General features: G+C 42.0%; 1 protein-coding gene across 1 annotated transcript in view; it reads right to left on the bottom strand.

Annotated features, from left to right (window-relative positions):
- Positions 1-9,574: 9,574 nt before the first annotated feature.
- The window catches only part of ZNF536 (zinc finger protein 536), a 626,001-nt gene continuing 613,014 nt past the window's right edge, over positions 9,575-22,561 (bottom strand). Inside the window, exon 9 of the mRNA XM_069739304.1 lies at positions 9,575-9,675. The gene's annotated coding sequence lies outside the window, so the exon portion shown is untranslated. The remainder of the gene's footprint in view (positions 9,676-22,561) is intronic.

Raw genomic sequence — 22,561 nt, 5'->3', positions numbered from 1 at the left:
TAAGTATAAGGGGGGGAGATCAGGGCACGGGGGGGGGCGTCGGAGCACGGGTGGGTGGACCGGAACACGGGGGGGTGGATTGGAGCACGGAGTGGGGGATCGCTGTGCGGGCGAGTGGAACGGAGCACGGGGGGGGGGAAATCGCTGTGCGGGGGGGGATCGCTGTGCGGGGGGGATCGGAGTGCGGGGGGGTTTGATTGGAGCACGGGGGGTGTGATTGGAGCACGGGGGGAGCAGGCAGGAGGACGGGGGAGCGGAGCACAGGACCGAGGGGAGCAGACCGCAGATCGGGGGGCTGGGGGGGTGATCGGAGGAGTGGAGTGGGTGCACATTAGTGTGTCCAGCCATGGCCGATGATATTGCAGCATCGGCCATGGCTGGATTGTAATATTTCACCATTTTTTTAGGTGAAATATTACAAATCGCTCTGATTGGCAGTTTCACTTTCAACAGCCAATCAGAGCGATCGTAGCCACGAGGGGGTGAAGCCACCCCCCCTGGGCTAAACTACCACTCCCCCTGTCCCTGCAGATCGGGTGAAATGGGAGTTAACCCTTTCACCCGATCTGCAGGGACGCGATCTTTCCATGACGCATATGCTGCGTCATGGGTCGGAATGGCACCGACTTTCATGACGCAGCGTATGCGTCAAAGGTCGGGAAGGGGTTAACCATTCAGGTGTTTCACAGGAATTTTTGGAATGTTTGAATAAAAATGAACATTTACCTTTTTTTCACACAAAATTTACTTCAGCTCCAATTTGTTTTATTTTGCCAAGGGTAACAGGAGAAAATGGACCCCAAAAGTTGTTGTACAATTTGTCCTGAGTACACCGATACGCCATATGTGGGGGTAAACCACTGTTTGGGCACAAGGGAGAGCTCGGAAGGGAAGGAGCGCTGATTGACTTTTCAATGCAAAATTGACAGGAATTGAGATGGAACGCCATGTTGCCTTTGGAGAGCCACTGATGTGCCTAAACATTGAAACCCCCCACAAGTGACACCATTTTGGAAAGTAGACCCCCTAAGGAACTCATCAAGATGTGTTGTTAGAGCTTTGAACCCCCAAATGTTTCACTACAGTTTATGATGCAGAGCTGTGAAAATAAAAAAAATTTATTTCCCACAAAAAGTATTTTTTAGCCCCCAGTTTTGTATTTTCCCAAGAATAACAGGAGAAATTGGATCCCAAAAGTTGTTGTCCAGTTTGTCCTGAGTACGCTGATACCCCATATGTGGGGGGAACCACAGTTTGGGCACATGGGAGAGCTCGGAAGGGAAGGAGCGCCATTTGGAATGCAGACTTAGATGGAATGTCTGCAGGAGTCACATTGCGTTTGCAGATCCCCTAATGTACCTAAACAGTAGAAACCCCCCACAAGTGACCCTATATTGGAAACTAGACCCCCCAAGGAACTTATCTAGATGTGTTGTGAGAACTTTGAACCCCCAGGTGTTTCACTACAGTTTATAACGCAGAGCCATGAAAATAAAACTTTTTTTTTATTTTTTAGCCCCCAGTTTTGTATTTTCCAAAGGGTAACAGGAGAAATTGGACCTCAAAAGTTGTCCAATATGTCCTGAGTACGCTGATACCCCATATGTTGGGGTAAACTCCTGTTTGGGCGCACGGGACAGCTCGGAAGGGAAGGAACATTGTTTTACTCTTTCAATGCAGAATTGGCTGGAATTGAGAGCAGACGCCATGTCGCGTTTGGAGAGCCCCTGATGTGCCTACACAGTGGAAACCCCCCAATTCTAACTGAAACCCTAATCCAAACACACCCCTAACCCTAATCTCAATGGTAACCCTAACGAAACCCCTAACCCTGACACACCCCTAACCCCATTCCCAACCAAAAATATAATCCAAACCCTAACCCTAACTTTAGACCCAACCCTAACCCTAATTTTAGCCCCAACCCTAACCCTAACTGTAGCCGCAACCCTAACCCTAGCCCTAATTTTTCCATATTTTGGTCCACAGAGTCATGTGAGGTCTGGTTTTTTGGGGGACGAGTTGATGTTTCTATTGGTAACATTTTCGGGCACGTGACATTTTTTGATCGCTTTTTATTCCGATTTTTGTGAGACAGAATGACCAAAAACCAGCTATTCAATAATTTATTTTTTTTTTTTTTTTTTTTGGGGGGGGGGGGAGGCGATTATACCGTTTTGCGCTTGGTAACATGGATAAAGCAGTTTTATTCTTTGGGTCAGTACGATTACAGCGATACCTCATTTATATAATTTTTTTATGTTTTGGCGCTTTTATATGATAAAAACTATTTTATAGAAAAAATAATTATTTTTGCATCGCTTTATTCTGAGGACTATAACTTTTTTATTTTTTTGCTGATGATACTGTATGGCAGCTCGTTTCTTGTGGGACAAGATGACGTTTTCAGCGGTACCATGGTTATTTATATCTGTCTTTTTGATCGCGTGTTATTCCATTTTTTGTTTGGAGGTATGATAATAAAGCATTGTTTTTTGCCTTAAAAGAATGTATTTATTGGAACAATATATATTTTTTTTTACTTAGGAATTTTTTTTCACACATGTATTTTTTTCTTTTACGTTTTTACTTTGCCCCAGGGGGGACATCACAGTAAAGTGACAGTTTGCTGATCTGACACTTTGCTGTGCACTGTGTCAGATCAGCGATCTGACCTGCACAGCAGGGAGGCTTCCCGGCGCCTGCTCTGAGTAGGCGTTGGTAAGCCACCTCCCTGCAGGACCTGGATGCAGCCCCATGGCCATTTTGGATCCGGGCCTGCAGGGAGGAGGAGGGTCTCAGGGAAGCACGCAGGGAGCCCCCTCCCTGCGCAATGCTTCCCTATACCGCCGGAACACTGCGATCATGTTTGATCACAGTGTGTCGGGGGTTAATGTGTCGGGGGTGGTCTGTGATCGCTCCTGGCACATAGTGCCGGATGTCAGCTGCGATTGTCCCCCCGTGAGCGCAGCTGATCGCTCTGGACGTACTATTCCATCCTTGGGAAGTAGGGCCCAAACCACATGGATGGAATAGTACGTCCAATGGTAGAAAGGGGTTAAACATTTTTTTCGGAAATGCGTTTTAAAGTTTTGCGCTTGCGTTCACATAGGTAAAATATTATCAAAGATACTCTTGTGACATATCTGGTGAAAACCTGTACAGTTCTGAGTAGAATGGTGTTTATTTTGTTTCTCTATCTTTTTTCTAGCCTGAGTTATGGGAAGAAATGTAAAGGCAGGCAACACTGAAATTCACACTTTTTCCGAACTTTGAAAATCAATAAAAAATTTAAAAAAATCTAGAATTTTTTTTTCTTCACATTTTGCATTCTCTGACACACTATTACCAAATAACAAAATCTCAAAAGAATTAAAAATATAGTGGTAAAAATCATTGGTTCACTTGACATGGAATGACCCAGTTGGATCCAAAATGGCCAACTTTAAAATTGCCGCCATGGTCACCACCCATCTTGAAAAGTTTTCCCCCTCCCATATACTAATGTGCCACAAACAGGAAATTGATATAACCAACCATTCACATTTTATTTAGGTGTATCCATTGTGATGCAGTGACCCCTGTTGCTGCTAGGGGGCGCTGTGTGTGCTCCTCAGCATATGCATGGAGGCGTATCTGTGGTTATAATGATGGTGAAACAGTGACTGGCAGAATTGTAAATGGCCGATATGTGTTGCAGAGGGAGTCTGCGCTCTAAGCCTGAAGTAATGTTGTTGTTCTGGGACCTGTAGTCCCACAACTGTTTGTATAGTAGTCAAGGGAGGCTTATTGGGCTAGTTCGAGAGTTGGGCTGGTTGGACTAGCCACACATACACACCACCCACCTGTGGGAGTGGTTACAACTACATAATGTGACCATGGTGTGGTCACATGGTCAGTAGGGGTTCCTACAATGGAGTCGGTAGTGGTTCCTGTGTATGGACCTGAATGGCCTCTGTAGTGGAGACTGTGTGAGATCCTGGATGGCTTGTGTGTTGGGAGGTCCTGTGTGTGGACTGGATCCCTGAATAGCATACTATGAGGCTCTGGATCTGAAGACCTGTGTGTTGGGAGATCCCGGGAGTATGACTGGATCTCTGTTAAGCACACTGAGAGACTTGTGCATTGGACGGTCTCAGGTTGGGACGGAAATCCTGAATAGCGCACTGAGTGTCCAGTGTTGGAAGTCCTGGGAGTAGGATTCCTGAATAGCCCAACCTGTGTTGGAAGATCCTGGGAGTAGGACTTCCTGAAGAGCACCTTGCGCAGGCGTGTACTACGGAGGACAGAGAATGAACTTTAATCCAATATTGCAGCCAGCATGCAGCCAGCGGGTAAGGAACGGGTGAATAAAACACCCGAAAACTCCGCCCATATGACCGAAAACCGGTCCCGCCAAAATCAGGTGACAGGTTCCCTTTAAAGCCATATAAGAAGTTTATAAGTTAAAGCTGCTACTTAATGTCACCTGTTTGTGCCTATTGTGTTCTATAAAGTTTATAATGAACTGTGCATAACCTGGTTTATGACTGCATAATAAACCACATGGACTGTTTTTGTGAGAAAAACGTGCCTGTGTGCATTATACTGTATGAGGGACTATCGGAAGTGCATTATACTGTATGGAGGACTATGGGGAGTGCATTATACTATATGGAGCACCATGGGCAGTGTGTTAGACTGTATGGAGGACTATGGGCAATGCACTATACTATAAGAGGCACTATGGGGAGTGCATTAAACTATATGTAAGACTATTATATTTGGAGATTAATGTGGTAGCATTTGTGCTGTATGCAAGCAATTATACAGTGTTTAGGTTTGTGTGGGGTTCATCATACTATATGAAAGGCCGTATGGAGGCCATTATATAGTGTGGAGAGGTGGGGGGCCATTATACAGTTTATAGGCCCATGATACTGTATGGAGGGCTGTGTAAGGGGGTCACAGTTGGGGGATAATACTGTGTTGGGTTCACTATTCTTTTCCGGGGGAGTTGAGGGGTGGTACACAGTAGGGTCATCATACGGTGCATGTGGAGGGTACTGTGTGGGTTTCTTACAATGTCTGTAGGGCACTTTTGTTGACCTCATACTTTGAGTGCAATGAAAGGGGAATCTAGAGCTCCAAAAGGAGGAAATCTACTTTGTAGTGACAGCAAAGTTGTGAGGTTCTGTGGTGACCCCAACAATTTTTTTTTTCTTTTGAGGGGGGCAATTAGAGCTTCTGCTATGGGGCCCCATGATTTCTATGTTTGCCCCTGCGTGGAAGCAATTGTACAAAGTGCACATTGTGCACTACAACGCTAAGGTGGCAGTCACAACTCCATGAGGTGGGGTCCAAATCTGCACATCAATGTACTCTTTGCCTCCTTTCCAGCTGCAATCAAAAAACATAAAGCCGATTCATCAAGGTTGGCATTTCGTAGGACAATCTTGTGGGACCGTGCACTGTAGTAAGAAGCGTGAAAATCATTACGGGACGTGTGCCTTCATCTTCTGTGCTCTACCGGTAGAAATTTTGCTCCAGTCTGACTTGGGTACATTTGTTATGCCGCCTCATAGTCTGCACAACTTTTTTGTGTGGCCTAAAAAAAGGCTAGTAGTGATGAGCGAATATACTCGATACTCGAGATTTCCCAAGCACGCTCGGTTGACCTCCGAGTATTTTTAAAGGGAACCTGTCACCCCCAAAATCGAGGGTGAGCTAAGCCCACCAGCATCAGGGGCTTATCCTACAGCATTCTGGAATGCTGTAGATAAGCCCAGATGTATCCTAAAAGATAAGAAAAAGTGGTTAGATTATACTCACCCAGGGGTGGTCCTGGTGTTGTTCAATGGGTGTCGCGGTCCGGTCCGGCGCCTCCCATCTTCATCAGATGACGTCCTCTTCTGGTCTTCACACTGCAGCTCCGGCGCAGGTGTACTTTGTCTGCCCTGTTGAGGGCAGAGCAAAGTACTGCAGTGCGCAGGCGCCGGGCCTCTCTGACCTTTCCAGGCGCCTGCGCACTGCAGTACTTTGCTGCATCTTCCTATGAAGATGGGAGGCCCCGGCCCGCGACGCCCACCAGATCGAACTGCCCACCCAGGTGAGTATAATATAACCTCTTTTTCTCATCTTTTAGGATACATCGGGGGCTTATCTACAGCATTACAGAATGCTGTAGATAAGCCCCTGATGCCGGTGGGCTTAGCTCACCCTTGATTTTGGGGGTGACAGGTTCCCTTTAAGTGCTCGGAGATTTAGTTTTCTACGCCGCAGCTGAATGATTTACAGCTATTAGCCTGCTTGATTACATGTGGGGATTCCCTAGCAACCAGGCAACCCCCACATGTACTTATGCTGGCTAATAACTGTAAATCATTCAGCTGCAGCGATGAAAACTAAATCTCCGAGCACTAAAAAATACTCGGAGGACACCCAAGCCTGCTCGGGAAATCTCGAGTAACAAGTATATTCGCTCATCACTAAAGGCTAGCAACTGGATAAGTTATTTTGAGACAATTAGTCAATGGAAAATGGATCATAGTGGATGGTCATAATGTTTGTCATCAATTAGCTTTTCCATTTTGTTGGTACAAACACTAGAGAAAACGGATCCGTTTAAAAAAGGATAAAAACGGATGCAAAATGTAAAATCAAAGTGTCCTTTTAAAATGGATCCATTCAAAAACAGAAACTTTTTGCTTCTATTTTGCATCCGTTTTTTGCTCCGTTTATAAGATATCCAGTTGTTGTTTTTTTCAGCTCTCGGTCCATTACAATTGGATCATGACTAGACATGTGAACAGAGCCTTGGACACCTATCTCAATAAATTATATCTTTAATAAATGCTGTAAATTTTTAAAAGAAAATATTTGATTTTTTCTAGTAGCCCTTTTAATTGCCAAAATCTGTAAACAACGGTAAAAGTACAAATAAAAGTTCTGCTCGGAACGGTCAGTAAGTAATAAAACTGTTGTTTTTGTTTCGTCTTCAGAGGTAGAGGTTTTATTGCGTAAACCACAGAATAAACTGTACTGCTTCAAAGACATTTTATTCTAATAAGAGAAAATAAAAAGTCAATGCTGGAAAAAAAAAAAAAAAGAAACAGTTTAATACTTTTTGTACCAGAATAAAGTTATGTCAACTGATGTATCTCTTAATAAATAATGACCAGGAATAAAGTTAAATACAAAGTCCTCTACTCGTTACAAGCATAGCAACAGATGCCTCTACTCTATCATTCTCCGATATTCTCCAAGATGGAAAATATGTTCGTTTCTCCGCGTAGGAATGTAGACAATATTATTATGACCAGAACTACAGACAACAGGCATTACAGAGGGAAAAACATGACATGTTTATATATGAAGAGCATGATAATGTTCAGAAACTGACAATGTATCACTGCCGCTGTCACTTGCCGGGACTACAATTTACAAATGATCTTCTGAAAAAAAAAAATTGAAAAAAAAAAAAAAAGGAACCAGAATGTGGGGACTGCAAGTACGATTACACAGGGGGCCGTAGCACTGGACTATGGGCTCAACATACACGCACGTCACAAGTAACAGATGTATCCAGTGTCGCAAACGAAATTATTGCCTGTCTTATCTGAAAATTTTCAAAGGGCACAAAAAATACTGAAGTAGATAAAAAGTGCAAGAAATGGAATGGTTTTTTTTACATTTTACATTTTGTTTCATTTTTTTCTTTTCTTGTTAATATATTGAAGGCAGCGACGCAAACACACAAAGCAAGCGACTGACATCGTCACCAAACACAGTAGTGCACTTAAAATCCTAAAGCTTACTACAATTAAAAAAACAAACAAAAAAAAAACACAAAACTTAATAAATTTATTTTAATCCTTTTTTTTTCTTTTAGGATTTCTGCATTTTTTTTCACAACTCGATATAAATAAGGCAGTGAGAACTATAGTAGAAGATTTAAAAAAAATTAAACCGAGTAAGCAGCTTGCTCTATGTGAAGCGAGTCCATTACATTATGACCTCCCTGAAACAAAAAAAAAACTCACTAGGGTGTCTTCTTTCAGGCAGTATATGTAAATTGTACTCTTCAATCTCCTGAGATATGTTTCCAGTCTCAGAGCAGAGCATACAGAATTCTATTTACATTGATTGCAGCTCAGTACTTTTGCAAAACTGCTTTAGGCAGAGAAAAGTTTTTTTTTCTTTTTTTTTTTTCTATTTATTTTTTAAGGCTGTTGGGATGAACACCCTGCTCTCAGCCTTCTTTGAGAAAACTCTGTTCTACCGAGTCATCTCTTTATTATTATTTTCAAGACATTCCTGCAGTAGTTCTAACAGTTTTAATACAAAGCACCAGTTCTGTTTGTCTTACCAAAAGAGCGTAATTAAAATCTGAAGAGCTGCGGCTGAATCCTTTTAATTAAAATGTAACAATAAGAAACTCGAGCAATTGTAAAGGAAGAAGAAGAAGAAGAAAAAAAAAAGATGAACAATAAAACAAACAAAAATGTGCAAAAATATAAACTATTTTTAAACAATGCCCAACGTTCCACTAGAAACTAAAACTTTTTTTCTTGTTTTTCAAAGTTCAGAACTATGTCTAATCCAATTTTAACTCTTTCTGAAAGTTTCTATTTTTAAATAAAAGAAAACAAAAGTTAAATATTTCTCTAATATTTCCACTTAATCATAAGAGCTCTATTAAAAATATAAAACAAATAACTTTTTAGAAAATAAAATAAATGCAAAGTGCAGGAAATGGCCAGTGGATTATACTGCGTGCACTGCATTTGGTTGTACACTACGGATTCTGCTAATCTTCAGTATTATTTGTTTGGCTGAATCTGAAGAGAGACAGAAAATGGAATATTGTATTATTATTTTTTTTCCTTTCCAATGTACTGTAGGTCAGTCGTGACCTCAGCTTGTGGGCTGTCTTAGATTTCTCTTACAGTGCGGTTGCAACACCACTTCAATTGATTTCTTCCCTGTAATGACAGCTCCAGTCAGACTGGCACCATGGCAATCTACCAACTCATCTCATTACTATGCTCGGATAATGACAGAAGCTGGTGTCATATTATAAAGGTGTTTTCCACAATGAAAACACAGTGCCCCTCCTTTATCTCTCTCTCTCTTCTTCAAGGCAGCGTTGAATCATTTAGACAGTATCATTTTTCTGATAAAAGCATTTTGCATTGGACAAACATTACTCAAAAAGTCTTATGATGCCATACCAGTCCTCTGGTTACATATATATAATCCAAATTACATGGTTTGGAAGTTTTTTCTGTTGTTAGTTAACAGTCCCGCAGCCATTTCGTAAAAGGCGGGGGAGCGGGTTTGTAGGTTGTGACATTCAAAGTCTCCTGAACGTGTTCGAGGTTTCCCATCCGACAATGGTAAATGGCCAACACAAAAAAGCCATATTGCAACATACAAGTCCACTTGATTCCACAGGTTAATCTTGAGGTTTACTGCCTTCTGCTGGAAGTTGCGTAGAACTCCCAGGTTTGGGAGGTACAAGTTCTTCAGAATTCCCATTAGTCTCCGTTAGTTCAACCCTGGAGCGCTTGAACCTTCGGTCTGGGTATTGACTGTTGTCGAAAGGCATTCGATGGACACACAGAACATGGGTCTTCAGGTTTCCCTTTTGAGAGGCACTGTATGGGCAGTATCTGCACTGAAAAGGCCGTTGACCTGTGGGAAGAAAAAAAATGAATATACTTAATTTAACAACATGTAAATAATAATAATGTAAATAATAATGTAAAGATTTATATCGTACATGTTATTTTCAAAATAAGCTGTTTTGTGGGTACATGAGTAATAACACTCTCTCTGGCCATGATAGTCTCCCATACAAGCTCTATTTCTAATTTTCTGTTGTCTCCCATCTAGTGGGTGGAGGTTAACAGCTATAATATTTTCCATACACTGGCTCACAAACATGATGGATTTTTCTTTACCAATCTCTATTTAGAAGATGTTGAAAAGCAGCATGGAGTACATTATTCACCAGTAATGAGCAGCGTAGCTGTGAATTCAGCGCTTAAACACTTATTAAAAAGCAAGAGCTTGTCTGTGCCTCCACCCCTCCCCTCTCCACAGACTTCAATAGGCAGCTATAGTCTGCTCCCTCAGTGAACTGGCAGTCCATCTTGTTTTGAACATGGTTGATTAAGTTTGAGGGCACGTTCAGTATTCAGTCAGTATATTAGATCAGAATTTCTAAGCCAAAACCAGGAGTAGATAAAAAATGCAGAAGTGATACACTTGTTTCTGTTATAATTTTTCTCTGATTGCTACTCTCCTGATTTTGGCTTAGAAATTCAGATGTAAAATATGGACCAAATACTGAATGCTAGAATGTGTGCCTTAAAGAGAGAATTATGAATTTTTGAGGCAAGGGAGTGGAAAAGGTGGCTCATAAGGGAAGAAATAAGTATATTTATATGATAAAATAATGAAAAGGAAACTGGAGTATCGAGATGAAATTAATGCAAATGGTAGAGAGCATATAAATCCATGCAAATGGTTGCCCCTGAGTAAGTGTTCACAAAACGTGCGTCGGGGCTGAGGGAAGCACAACATACCCAGCTGCAGTCCACAGCATGTTCATTCCACCCTATCAGCCATAGGTAATGTAAAAATCTTTACAGTCTCCATATTGATCTCATAACAGCCACTGGGCTTACATTGGAGGGGAAATTCAAACCAATACCTACATGCACTTGCACCTTATATAATATATATATATATATATATATATATATATATATATATATATATATATATAATATATATATATATATATATGGATTTGCATTTGAAATACATTCAATCTTAGACTGGCTAATGCTTTAATCCTATAAATATGTACCATGGCATGATTGGTTGTTTTTTTTCTAGTTGGGTCAGATTCTTAAAATAAGCACATATTCTACCCCTCTAAATGGAGGTAATTATGATATGGTTCTTTTGTAGTATTTTGAACAAATGGATGCATTATGTTATTGGTATTACATGCAGAGGTTATTTACTCACACAAGAGGCACAAATAGTTTTATGAAATTATATGTTGGGTTTTTTTTCTTTTAAAATAACTATGTTAATAAAATGTATTTGTTTTAAATAAATCCCATTGTGGTCACTTCTGTTTGCCTGCTCCCCTAACTTTAGGGTACATATGGGCAACCATTTGATCTATATTACTGATTGTTTACACTATATCAAAGGATACTCTTTTCTTGATCTTATAGATGTTCTAGGGCCCCTGCTCTTCTCCATTTGCACTTCTGGCCTGGGACAGCTCATAGAATCGCACGACTTTCAGTATCATCTCTATGCTGACAACACACAGATTTACATCTCTGGACCAGATATCACCTCCCTACTAACCAGAATCCCTCAATGCCTATCCGCTATTTCATGTTTCTTCTCCGCTAGATTTCTAAAACTTAACATGGACAAAACAGAATTCATCGTCTTTCCCCATCTAACGTGACCCCCCCCCCCCCCCCTCAACGAACCTATCCATTACAGTAAATGGCTGCCCACTCTCCCCAGTCCCACAGGCTTGCTGTCTCGGGGTAATCCTTGACGCTGATCTCTCCTTCAAACCACATATCCAAGCCCTTTCCACTTCCTGCCACCTTCAACTCAAAAATATTTCACAGATCCGTACATTCCTAAACCAAGAATCTGCAAAAACCCTTGTCTATGCCCTCATCATCGACTACTGTAACCTCCTGCTCTGTGGCCTCCCCTCTAACACCCCTCCAATCTATTCTAAACTCAGCTGCCTGACTAATCCACCTGTCCCCCCCTATTCCCCGGCCTCTCCCCTCTGTCAATCCCTTCACTAGCTCCCCATTACCCAGAGACTCCAGTACAAAAGCCTAACCATGACATACAAAGCCATCCACAACCTGTCTCCTCCATACATCTGTGACCTGGTCTCCCGGTACTTTCCTGCACGCAACCTCTGATCCTCACAAGATCTCCTTCTCTACTCCCCTCTTATCTCCTCTTCCCACAATCGCATACAAGATTTATCTCGCACATCACCCCTACTCTGGAAATCTCTACCACAACATATCAGACTCTCACCTACCATCGAAACCTTCAAAAAGAACCTGAAGACCTACCTCTTCCGGCAAGCCTACAACCTGCAGTAACCACCGATCGACCAAACCTGCTCTATCCTCACCTACTGTATCCTCACCCATCCCTTGTAGATTGTGAGCCCTCGCGGGCAGGGTCCTCTCTCCTCCTGTACCAGTTATGACTTGTATTGTTCAAGATTATTGTACTTGCTTTTATTATGTATACCCCTCCACACATGTAAAGGGCCATGGAATAAATGGCGCTATAAAATTGAATAATAATAATGTTACTCTTAGTTAGATTTAAACTTAAGATGTCAGCGTGGCAAGACAGCATTGCTAACCACTCCACCCCTCTGATAGGCCTTGTTTTTATTTATAAGCTGGATCTCATGAACATAGCAAATTATGAGCTCTGTGGCATGGATCTGTACTGTGATTCCCATACTTTACTTTGCATTTTGATGCAAAATCTGGACGATAAAGAAACAAGACAGAAGAAGAATCGACGCCTCGGAACTGTGGTGTTGGAAAAGGATGTTATCAATACCAAGGATGGCAAGAAGAACAAATCCAGTTTGGAACAAATGAGCCAGACATGACACATGGAGCAAGGATCACCAAGCTACTACTTGCCTACTTTGGACACATCATGCGAAGAGAGCAATCACTGGAGAAGGACATCATGGTCGGAAGAATAGAAGGAACAAGCCGAAGAGGAAGACTAGCAACCCTTTGGCTTGATACAAACACGATCATGGCAGAGAAAACCTTGTGGACCTATCTAGGCTTGCCCAAGATCGATCTTCTAACAGAGCCTTCCTCCATCAAGTCGCCATGGCTCCAGATCAAGGTGAAGGCTACTAATAATAATTATAATAATATGGAGATATCCTCCCAGAGGTTGACACAATGCAGAAGAACACTTTCATTTTACAAAAAACATGTGCCCAATATATCTCACCCTGCGTGGTGGATTTGGGGTCAACTTGCTACAAGTTAGACACAAGTTATAAGGGAAATCCTACAATAAAATGTCTCATTTGGAAAGTATTTCCTGTATCATTAGCAATCACATAAGATCTAGAACATAAGCAAATGTCTGATAACGACATGAATACAGATGAGGAACATTTTCTGAAAGAGTCCCCCGAGTGAGCCTGATCCAAAACAATTTCACCTGACAGCCCTATTTAGAAAATGGGGCACAATGCTAATTACAAAGGCATCTTCAGTTTCTTAAATGAGGAATAGGAAACGATACTTTGCACTGATTTTTAATAAGACACGAGAGATTTTCTCGAATAAGCCTCAAGGTCCAGTAAAATGCTAAAGACATCAAGACATACCTTATTAAAATGTCAGGCATTTCTACCGGGCTGTACAGACATGATTCTTAGGAAGGAAATATGCCAGTTCTTCTTGGCTACATATCTTGCGATAATGCAGCAAGTTGGCCAAAATCTTTGTTACCTTGGAATAATGTCCCTGTCACATCAAGCTGACCACAATGGACATTGGTAAAGGCAGTCAATACTTTGCATGTGTCAATGAGTTTCTGCTGAATTTAGCGGGCGTATTATTTCCTATGCAGGCTCCTGGTTGGCCCATTCAAAATGTATTCCAGAGGCTTTAATGGAGGCTTTAAAGTGAATGTCAAACACTTTGCAATTTTTTGGGGCATTCAAAATTGATTATTCTCTTACTATTCCTGAGGTCGCAGCACTGTTTTGTTTTTATAAAGAGCACCAAATGTTCTGCTTAGCCTGGAGCTGCGTTTACAAGGGCAGGAACAAGTACATATTGACCATATAAGAAGTCCAACGAGAGAGTGCAGTGCAGGACGGGATGTTGTATAGTGGGGGGTGGTCTTTAGAATACACATTATATCTACTTGGACTGCTTTAGGTCTTCCTAGATTTAAAAGGGGTTTACCAGCTTCTCCAAATGTATTTTATTCCTTGATGTATAAGGTAATTTTCCAATATATTTTCATTTATTTCTTTTGTTTCTTGAGACTGTCCTCTATAAGTCAAAACACAAAGCCAATCTATAAGACCAGCTGTTGTCCTGGGAGTCTTGGTCCTCCTACCACACCCAGCCCAAACGTTATTGCCTATCCTAATGGCACCCGTTTATGCATTCCTCGGTATTACGTTTCCCGTTAACGACCCGGCTTGTTTACTCATCCTGCCTGACCTTTGTAAACCTGACCTTGGCTACGTTTACTGATCTTGTGCTGCCTGTCCCAACAATAGACCATCTAACTATACCTCTTCCTCATCCCCCTGTACCTCGTACTTGCGCCTCTGACCTTCAGACCCGGCGACTGCCCTGGAATAGTGCATGTTGACTACCGATGTAAAAGTCTGTCCTTACCATCAGAGCCTCTAGTCAGTACCTGTTAGTATCTTAGTTATGCCTCACTAAGGTAAGCCCGGCCCATGTCACAGTGGGTCCACACCCACCAGTGTTACACCAATAATATGATATAATCCTGCCTGCAGATTGTTGGGGGTCCAACCTTTGTGATCCCGAGAAAAAGGCTCTGAAATGCCTCATTGGACTGGAGCGGTGACCAGACTTGTGCACTACCACATCATCAGTATGGGACTTCTGAGCGCTTTTCTCTGGCAGTCCCATAAAGAATGAATAGATCTCCACTAAGAAAGGACACTTCAGAGCCCTGTAATCATCACCAATTCTTTTGATAGGTGAAAACTTTTAATATAGGGGATAACTCTTTAATTTCGGTATAAATTGATTTTTTTTATACATAAAAACTATTTTTACCAAATTATTCATAACCAAACAATCCCAAATATTTAATCATTTTAATGGTTCTCATATATAACATAAAGGGGGAAAAAACAGACTGACTATGCCACCATATTACCCACATTTTATTTTTAAATATTCCAAAGCTGAGGTTTTCCCAACAGCTGTCTTGTTAATTGAAAGTTTTTAAAGTCAATTACCTTGAGAAATGTTGATCTGTCAGATGTCGTGTCAAGATGTATCAGACACATTATAGCCTAGATATGACACCATTCGTGGTGCCAATAACGTTCTCCAGCTCTGTGTGTTTTGAAAACACAGTTATGGTGACAACCATTTATACGGCGCTAATTAGGTTTGTATTGGCTTAAATAATATGATTTATGCAAGCACTCATGTTGAAGTCGGCATGTTATCACCATGTGAAAGGCTGGCTACATGATGACGCTTCTTTCTTACAATGAGAAAAAGAATTAAAAGTACAATATTTTATAAAATGCACTAATGTATAGAAAGAATATTACAGCACTTTATACATTTTTTTTAAAGAGCACGTGGTGAACCTTTAACTGTGATCCTCAACCTACTGAACAGCCGCACAGCCAGCTCTTCCCTCTCCTAGTGTATCCTCACCCACCCCCTGCAGACTGTGAGCCCTCGCGGGCAGGGTCCTCCCTCCTTATGTACTCGTGTGCCTTGTTATCTGCTCATGTTTAATGTATTTGTCTATATTTGCCCCGTATTCACATGTAAAGTGCCATGGAATAAATGGCGCTATAAAAATGTATAATAATAATAATAAATAATAACTAGGCTCCTAGAGGGTTGGGCTTACAATGGAGGAGTTTATTAATGCCCAGTGATTGGTGTTTGTTAACTCCGCCCCATCAACTGGTCAAACTTTCCTATAAAGAGAATTTTATAGTTTAGCATTATCACTTTGGATGCTGATACTATAATAAAAACTGTGATCAGTGTCTGCCCAAATCATGTTGCTTTGTGCACTTTGTCGCAGCTGACTCTCTTCTGTTTCGAAGTAAACCTTGCATTTTGCCATCAATGGGGGTAAATTGGAGGATAGAATTAAAGCCCTCCAACCTGGCACTATACATTTGTTATGTACCCAACTTGGTGCCCTCTATTTGACTCCCGAAACCCCATTGCTGAGGTTTTCCAATCGTAGATGACTGTTACATCGGCATGGAGGAATGCATGGGTAGTTCTAAACCACGGCACAAAAAAGGCAGACGAGGTAATTTCTGACTTACCATTGCTCTCCTCGTGTCACTACCGTAGACAATCTCAACAGAAGAGACTGTGGGAAGCAAACCGAGGGCACCGGACAGTGTGACTATGCAAGACAAATGTATAGTCACTTCTCAGTGACAGGGTGGAGGGTCACTTTAACAGTACATTCCTATAGATCTTATACGGCAGTACAAGTATATAACTTGTGTAGTTTAACAGGGCTCTTTAAGGGGGGTGGTATTGTCGTTAATGGATTAGAAAGCTGGAGCCAATCAATGCCATTTTGTGGTGTAAATTATGGTGAATGTCAGGTACGCTTGGCTGCACCCTATCCCACCAGAGCTCTTCCCACTTCCTAAAAGTAGGTGGAACTGGCCAGGACTGGTGTAAAAATGGCAAAAGTCTCAGGTTTTAACCAACTAAATTTTTTAAACATTTCAAGCAATTATATGCCACTAGATGGCAGCCCGATTCTAAAGAATCGGGAGTCTAGAATCCATATATACTTTATTTATTCAAATGTAAGAATAATACAATTAATAAATAATAGTAAGAAAGAACAAAAATAATAGGCAGTATATGGAGAAAACACCAAACAAAAGTTCAAAATTGGTGTGAAAATGTCACTGAACCACTTCACAACTAAATATATATAGTTTTGGTAAATGGTATTATCATTTTTTTGACGAAATTCGGCAGGAGCTTGAAGAGCAACGTCACTGGGCCCGCCTCCACGCAGTAGAAACTTGCTGTGAGGTAAAAATTCAAAAATCACACCAAAATGGCGGGCGGAGTGTGTCACAGTACGGCACGTTTCTGATTGGTCGCTCGCAGCAGGCGGCAACCAATCAGACACTGGACACTGTTGACTTCACTTATCTCCGGACATTAGCTCCGGACATTAGCTCCGGACATTAGCTCCGGACAGGAAGTTGGCACAAATTGCAGGAAGTAGTATTCTAGGCAATTATATATTAGATAATACTGGCAAAAACTGCTTGATGAATTGGCCCTAATGTTTCACTTTATCCTGAAAGTCCCTTTAAAATGTCATTTTGCTTAATCTTTCGTTAGTAGGAGCTGGATGTTACAAAAATAATGAATATTTTTTTCAAATCTAACATTTTAACCACATCATAAATAATGTTGAAACCTTACAAATTTACTCTTCACGCCAAAAAAATCCTCCTAATAGGTCTGTTTTCTTTGCTAACGCCCCCTCCCCCACCCAGTGATCATTGCAACTTAACCTCAGGGCTCTCAGCCACCTCCGACTATACAGACTCTCTGAGTAATTCACGCACGGTCCATTTGTTTTATTGCCAAATTATTCCTGATGATTCCAAGTCTGTAATGATGTAACATATAGGAAATTTCGGACTGATGGCGGATGGAGTCAGTACATATAATAACTATTCCTCTGTACCTATTAAAGAGAGATTACAGACTGGAGCACACGGTGCAGGCTCACGGCTGCAAATAATTACTTATATTAATGATTAAACAATGTAAATAAGGCAACCCTCTGACAAGGGAATATGGAAGAAGGGAAGTAAAATCTCTCTATGGAAGGTTAACATTTCGAGCTCCTCTATGTCTGGGATCAGTCGAATAGATAATGTCAGGATTTTCTATATAATCCTATTAGTCAGGCATCCTTGGATAATGTCAAGTGTAATACATTCTAATGTAAAACCTTAAGACATGAGTCTAACTCAGTGGTGCATCCACAGTGCAGATAGCTACTTTTGGTGGTTGGGTATGTCCAATATGAAGAACCATAACCATAATTCAACCATCGTAGTTGAATATTATTTCCGAAGGTAAAAACACTTAAGGACAACAGTTATTCGGAGATTGTAGACAGTAATAAAGTATCTGTAGGATATAGCAAATATGTTTGAAAGGTTTGACCCCCAGTTTTTGTGTATCTGAAGCTCCAATACATTGTTCAAAATGGCCATCAATGGCTAAGAAAGGGAGAAACAGAGAGCAGGCCCAATTTTTGGCCTTAGTACTATCTACGAGAGTTATGGGAATAGCCAGGGTTCATGGATAAAAACCCTTCAAGAAACTGCTTTGCATGTGCTCTGTCAGGGTCGTAGAGTTGAGATTCTCTTCTCGGGAAGCTACATTGGTGAGCTAGCTACAGTGGACATGACAAGGCTGTATTATAGGGATATTATTTCACCCATATTACCAATGCAAGTTCCAGTCCAATGGGGGTTTTATGACTTGAACTAACGGTATCCTAGAAATCTAGACTCTCGACAAGGACATGACTTGTGGATGCTAAAATGCACCTGTATGATTGCCTTCTAAATTAGATCTAATACTAAATATCTACTTCAGTTTCCAAATGGAACTGGCCCATATATTAATGACTTATTGGTGGGGGGCTTCATTTTGGGATCCAGTTAGGAAACCCGTTTTGAAAGATCATGAACATGGCTGGTTTGTTTCCAAAACAGCGCCACGTTTTTCTACCGCTCACCCTAAGATAGTTATGAGTGGTCGGGCCATGACACCAATGTACTTTTGCAGTTTAGCCTTATTGAGTACAAAGGAGTAGACCTGAAATACTAAAGTGAAGAGGCCTGGAGAAACCCGGCAATGGAGAATAATAGGGTGTGAGAAGGTGCTCACCTGATGAGGTTGTTGGAAAGCCCAAGATGGAAATCTGACAAATGAACAGTAATCGAAAGAAGTGGGTTAACTGTACTGCTGATGATGACCAATAAAACAATCCAGGAGACCAAAGAATTTTTTCTGCAGTTTATTAGCAAAACGTTTTAAAGTCATCCGGCTTCTTCATCAGGAAAAGGTACTTGAGGTTTTTTCTGATGAAGAAGTCATATGACTTGGAATCGCGTTGATAATAAACCGTATCAGAAATTCTTCAGTCTCCTGGTTCATCTATTGGTCATCATCAGCAGGGTCATATACCCACTTCTTTCCATTACTGTTTTTCATCGGACCTACAATACCGGACGTAACCAATGGACATGTATGGCGCTGTTTCTTGAAGAAAGGAGCCATATTTTTGTAATCTTGTACAAGCCCATAATAGGTACAGCACAGTTGCACATTTTTAGTGTGACTTTTTGGTTTGTAGGTTTCCGATTTGTAATGTGTTTTTTTTTTTTTTGTTAATTTGACTATAGAGAATATTTTATACCATTGTTCAGTCTTGTAGGTCAGATAGATAATATTTCTGCAGACAATGAAGGAGTTGTGTGTATCGGCAGTAAAGTGTCAGCTTCCCGGTGGCTCGGTCACACAAGATACAAATTGGTTCCATCCTCTCCGGTTTGCGGACAGCTGTACTCCTGTGTGGCACTTGCAGTTTATGATGTTTCACTGGACGTATTTTATATTAAGTCATAAAAGAACGTTCTTCCATTCTCTCCTTGCCTCTCGCTCTTTCTTTCTCCACCCGCCAAGATATTCTCTAAATTGAAAGGTGTCAAGTTTTTTTTTTTTTGCCTTCCCGTCGCATCATCTAGAATGAATGAATGGCTGAGAAGATGACAGATGTTCGCAAACGGCCGCAATGAGGCATGCCAATGCTCCAGTCTAATCCATTCATTTCACCACCGTCACATAAACCAAAACAAATGGGCGCAGGCTACTATTATCTGGGAATACGGCAGGATCTACTTTGTTTCATTATTTACTTCGATGTACGTTGTCTTTTAGTAGGGTGACGATGATAAGACGGTTTAACCTCTTTACCGCCGAGGATTCAATAATTGTGATTTGTCCTGTCTGTCGCTTTCAACAGCGGAGGGAAAATGATTCATGAAGAATAGGGAAGATGATACTGAGAAATAATGGTTTCTTTCAAACGCTATCATTATTTGTAGATTGGATCCTAAATTTGTGGCTTTATTTTTCTGCATCCTTTAATGTGAATGAGGATGAATTTCAGTACCAGACACAAGCAATGGCTAAGAACACCGCTGTTTTCTAGGAAAAATAGCAGATATTATTTTTCTAATGCCATACAAACACTTTGACTTGAAATTATACTGGCTTTCAGTCTAAGTCTTAAAGGTACCTTCACACATAACGATATTGTTAACGATATCGTTGCTATTTGTGACGTAGCAACGATATCGTTAATGAAATCGCTATGTGTGACAGCGACCAACGATCAGGCCCCTGCTGGGAGATCGTTGGTCGCTGAATAAAGTCCAGAACTTTATTTCGTCGCTGGATCTCCCGTGGATATCGCTGGATCGGCGTGTGTGACACCGATCCAGCGATGTCTTCACTGGTAACCAGGGTAAACATCGGGTAACTAAGCGCAGGGCCGCGCTTAGTAACCCGATGTTTACCCTGGATACCATGCTAAAAGTAAAAAAAAAACAAACACTAGATACTTACCTACCGCTGTCTGTCCTCCAGCGCTGTGCTCTGCACTCCTCCTGTACTGGCTGTGAGCGTCGGTCAGCCGGAAAGCAGAGCGATGACGTCACCGCTCTGCTTTCCGGCCGCTGTGCTCACAGACAGTACAGGAGGAGAGCAGAGAAGCAGAGCGCAGCGCTGGAGGACAGACAGCGTTAGGTAAGTATCTAGTGTTTGTTTTTTTTTACTTTTAGCATGGTAACCAGGGTAAACATCGGGTTACTAAGCGCGGCCCTGCGCTTAGTAACCCGATGTTTACCCTGGTTACCGGCATCGTTAGTCGCTGGAGAGCGGTCTGTGTGACAGCTCTCTAAGTCTAAGTGCTGCTCCCTGCTGGTTCAGAATCTCTAGGGCAGCACGGTGGCTCAGTGGTTAGTATGGTTTCTTTGCAGCAGCGGGGTCCTTAGGTTCAAATCCCACCAAGGATAACATCTGCAATCGCCGCTTTTACGGGGGATTCCTCCGGGATCTCCGGTGTCCACCCATACTCAAAAAATATTTATAGGGAATTTAGATTGTGAGCCCCAAGGGGACAGTGATGATGATGTCTGGAAAATGCTGTGGAGTTTGATGGCCAAAGGCGTAACTATAGTAGGTGCAGGGGTTGTAGTCGCACCTAGGACCTAGAGCCTAGGGAGGCCCAAAAAGTCCCTTTGGCCCATACATACCGTATTTTTCAGATTATAAGATGCACTTTTTTCCCAAACATTTTTTTTGGTAAATGGGGTTGTCTTCTAATGAGGATATACCTTACTGGCAGCTGGATGAGGCAAGAGTGGAGCATTGCGGCAAGCCGCAGGCTGGGATGAGGGGATGTTCGGATGTGCGGTGTGCCTCTGCGGGTATTTGGGGGCTCTGCCGACATTTTGTGAAAGCCCAGAGCCCCCGCACTTACATGGTTTCCTATGAGTTGGACTCCAGGAAAATGGCTGCCGGGAGCTGCGCATGCACAAATGGAGATCTAGGCACCAAAATGTCGGGAGATGAGATCTCGGCTCTGAGATCTCATCTCCCGAGACCTTGGTGCCGAGATCTCCATGATGAATGACCTGAGAGCGTCAGAACAGTACCTACATTGGGTTGGTAAGATGAGAGCTATTTATTTTTTATCATTTTACACCATGTGTGGGATTATAACTAAAAGTTTTAAACAGTGATGTACTGAAGTAGACTGGATCCATTCGAGCAAATTATTCAAATCACCAAAATTTCTCATGGTTGTCAGCCGACGCAGCAAGTGATCTCTTCTACTTTTAGCTTCATATTGAGCTTCCACAGCTCCTGATTCAGATATAGGCCAGTTTAACAAATTTGACTTTTATAATCTGAGTATCGACAGCAGTGTCCTGACTGGTGCCAAACTCCTGACCAGAACTCAAGAGCTTCCTATGCATGCATGAGGCTGTTGAGTTCGGGTTAGCAGACCCTTTGCCCATCTAGACATGTAGTGTGTGAGTTTAGGTTAGCAGACCCTTGGCCTGTCTGGGTATTTAGTGTGTAAGTTTGAGTTAGCAGACCCTTGACCTGTCTGGATATGTAATGTGTGAATTCGGGTTAGCAGGACCTTGGCCTGTCTGGGCATTTAGTGTGTGAGTTTGGGTTAGCAGACCCTTGGCCTGTGTGGCATTTAGTGTGTGAGTTTGGGTTAGCAGACCCTTGGCCTGTCTGGACATGTAGTGCGAGTTTGGGTTACCAGACCCTTGACCTGTCTGGATATGTAGTGTGTGAGTTCGGGTTAGCAGGCCCTTGACCTGGATGGGAATGTAGTGTGTGAGTTTTGGTTAGCAGACCCTTGGCCCGTCTGGACATGTAGTGTGAGTTCGGGTTAGCAGACCCTTGGCTTGTTTAGAAATGTATTGTGTGAGTTCGGGTTAGCAGACCCTTGGCCTGTCTGGACATGTAGTGTGTGAGTTCGGGTTAGCAGACCCTTGGCCTGTCTGGGCATGTAGTGCGTGCATTTTGGTTAGCAGACCCTTGGCCTTTCTGGGCATGTAGTGCGTGCATTTTGGTTAGCAGACCCTTGGCCTTTCTGGGCATGTAGT

This window comes from Ranitomeya imitator, chromosome 9, assembly GCF_032444005.1.
Source record: "Ranitomeya imitator isolate aRanImi1 chromosome 9, aRanImi1.pri, whole genome shotgun sequence".
NCBI lineage: Eukaryota > Metazoa > Chordata > Amphibia > Anura > Dendrobatidae > Ranitomeya > Ranitomeya imitator.
Note: the sequence above shows the minus strand (reverse complement) of the source record. Positions and strands in the feature narration are given on the sequence as shown.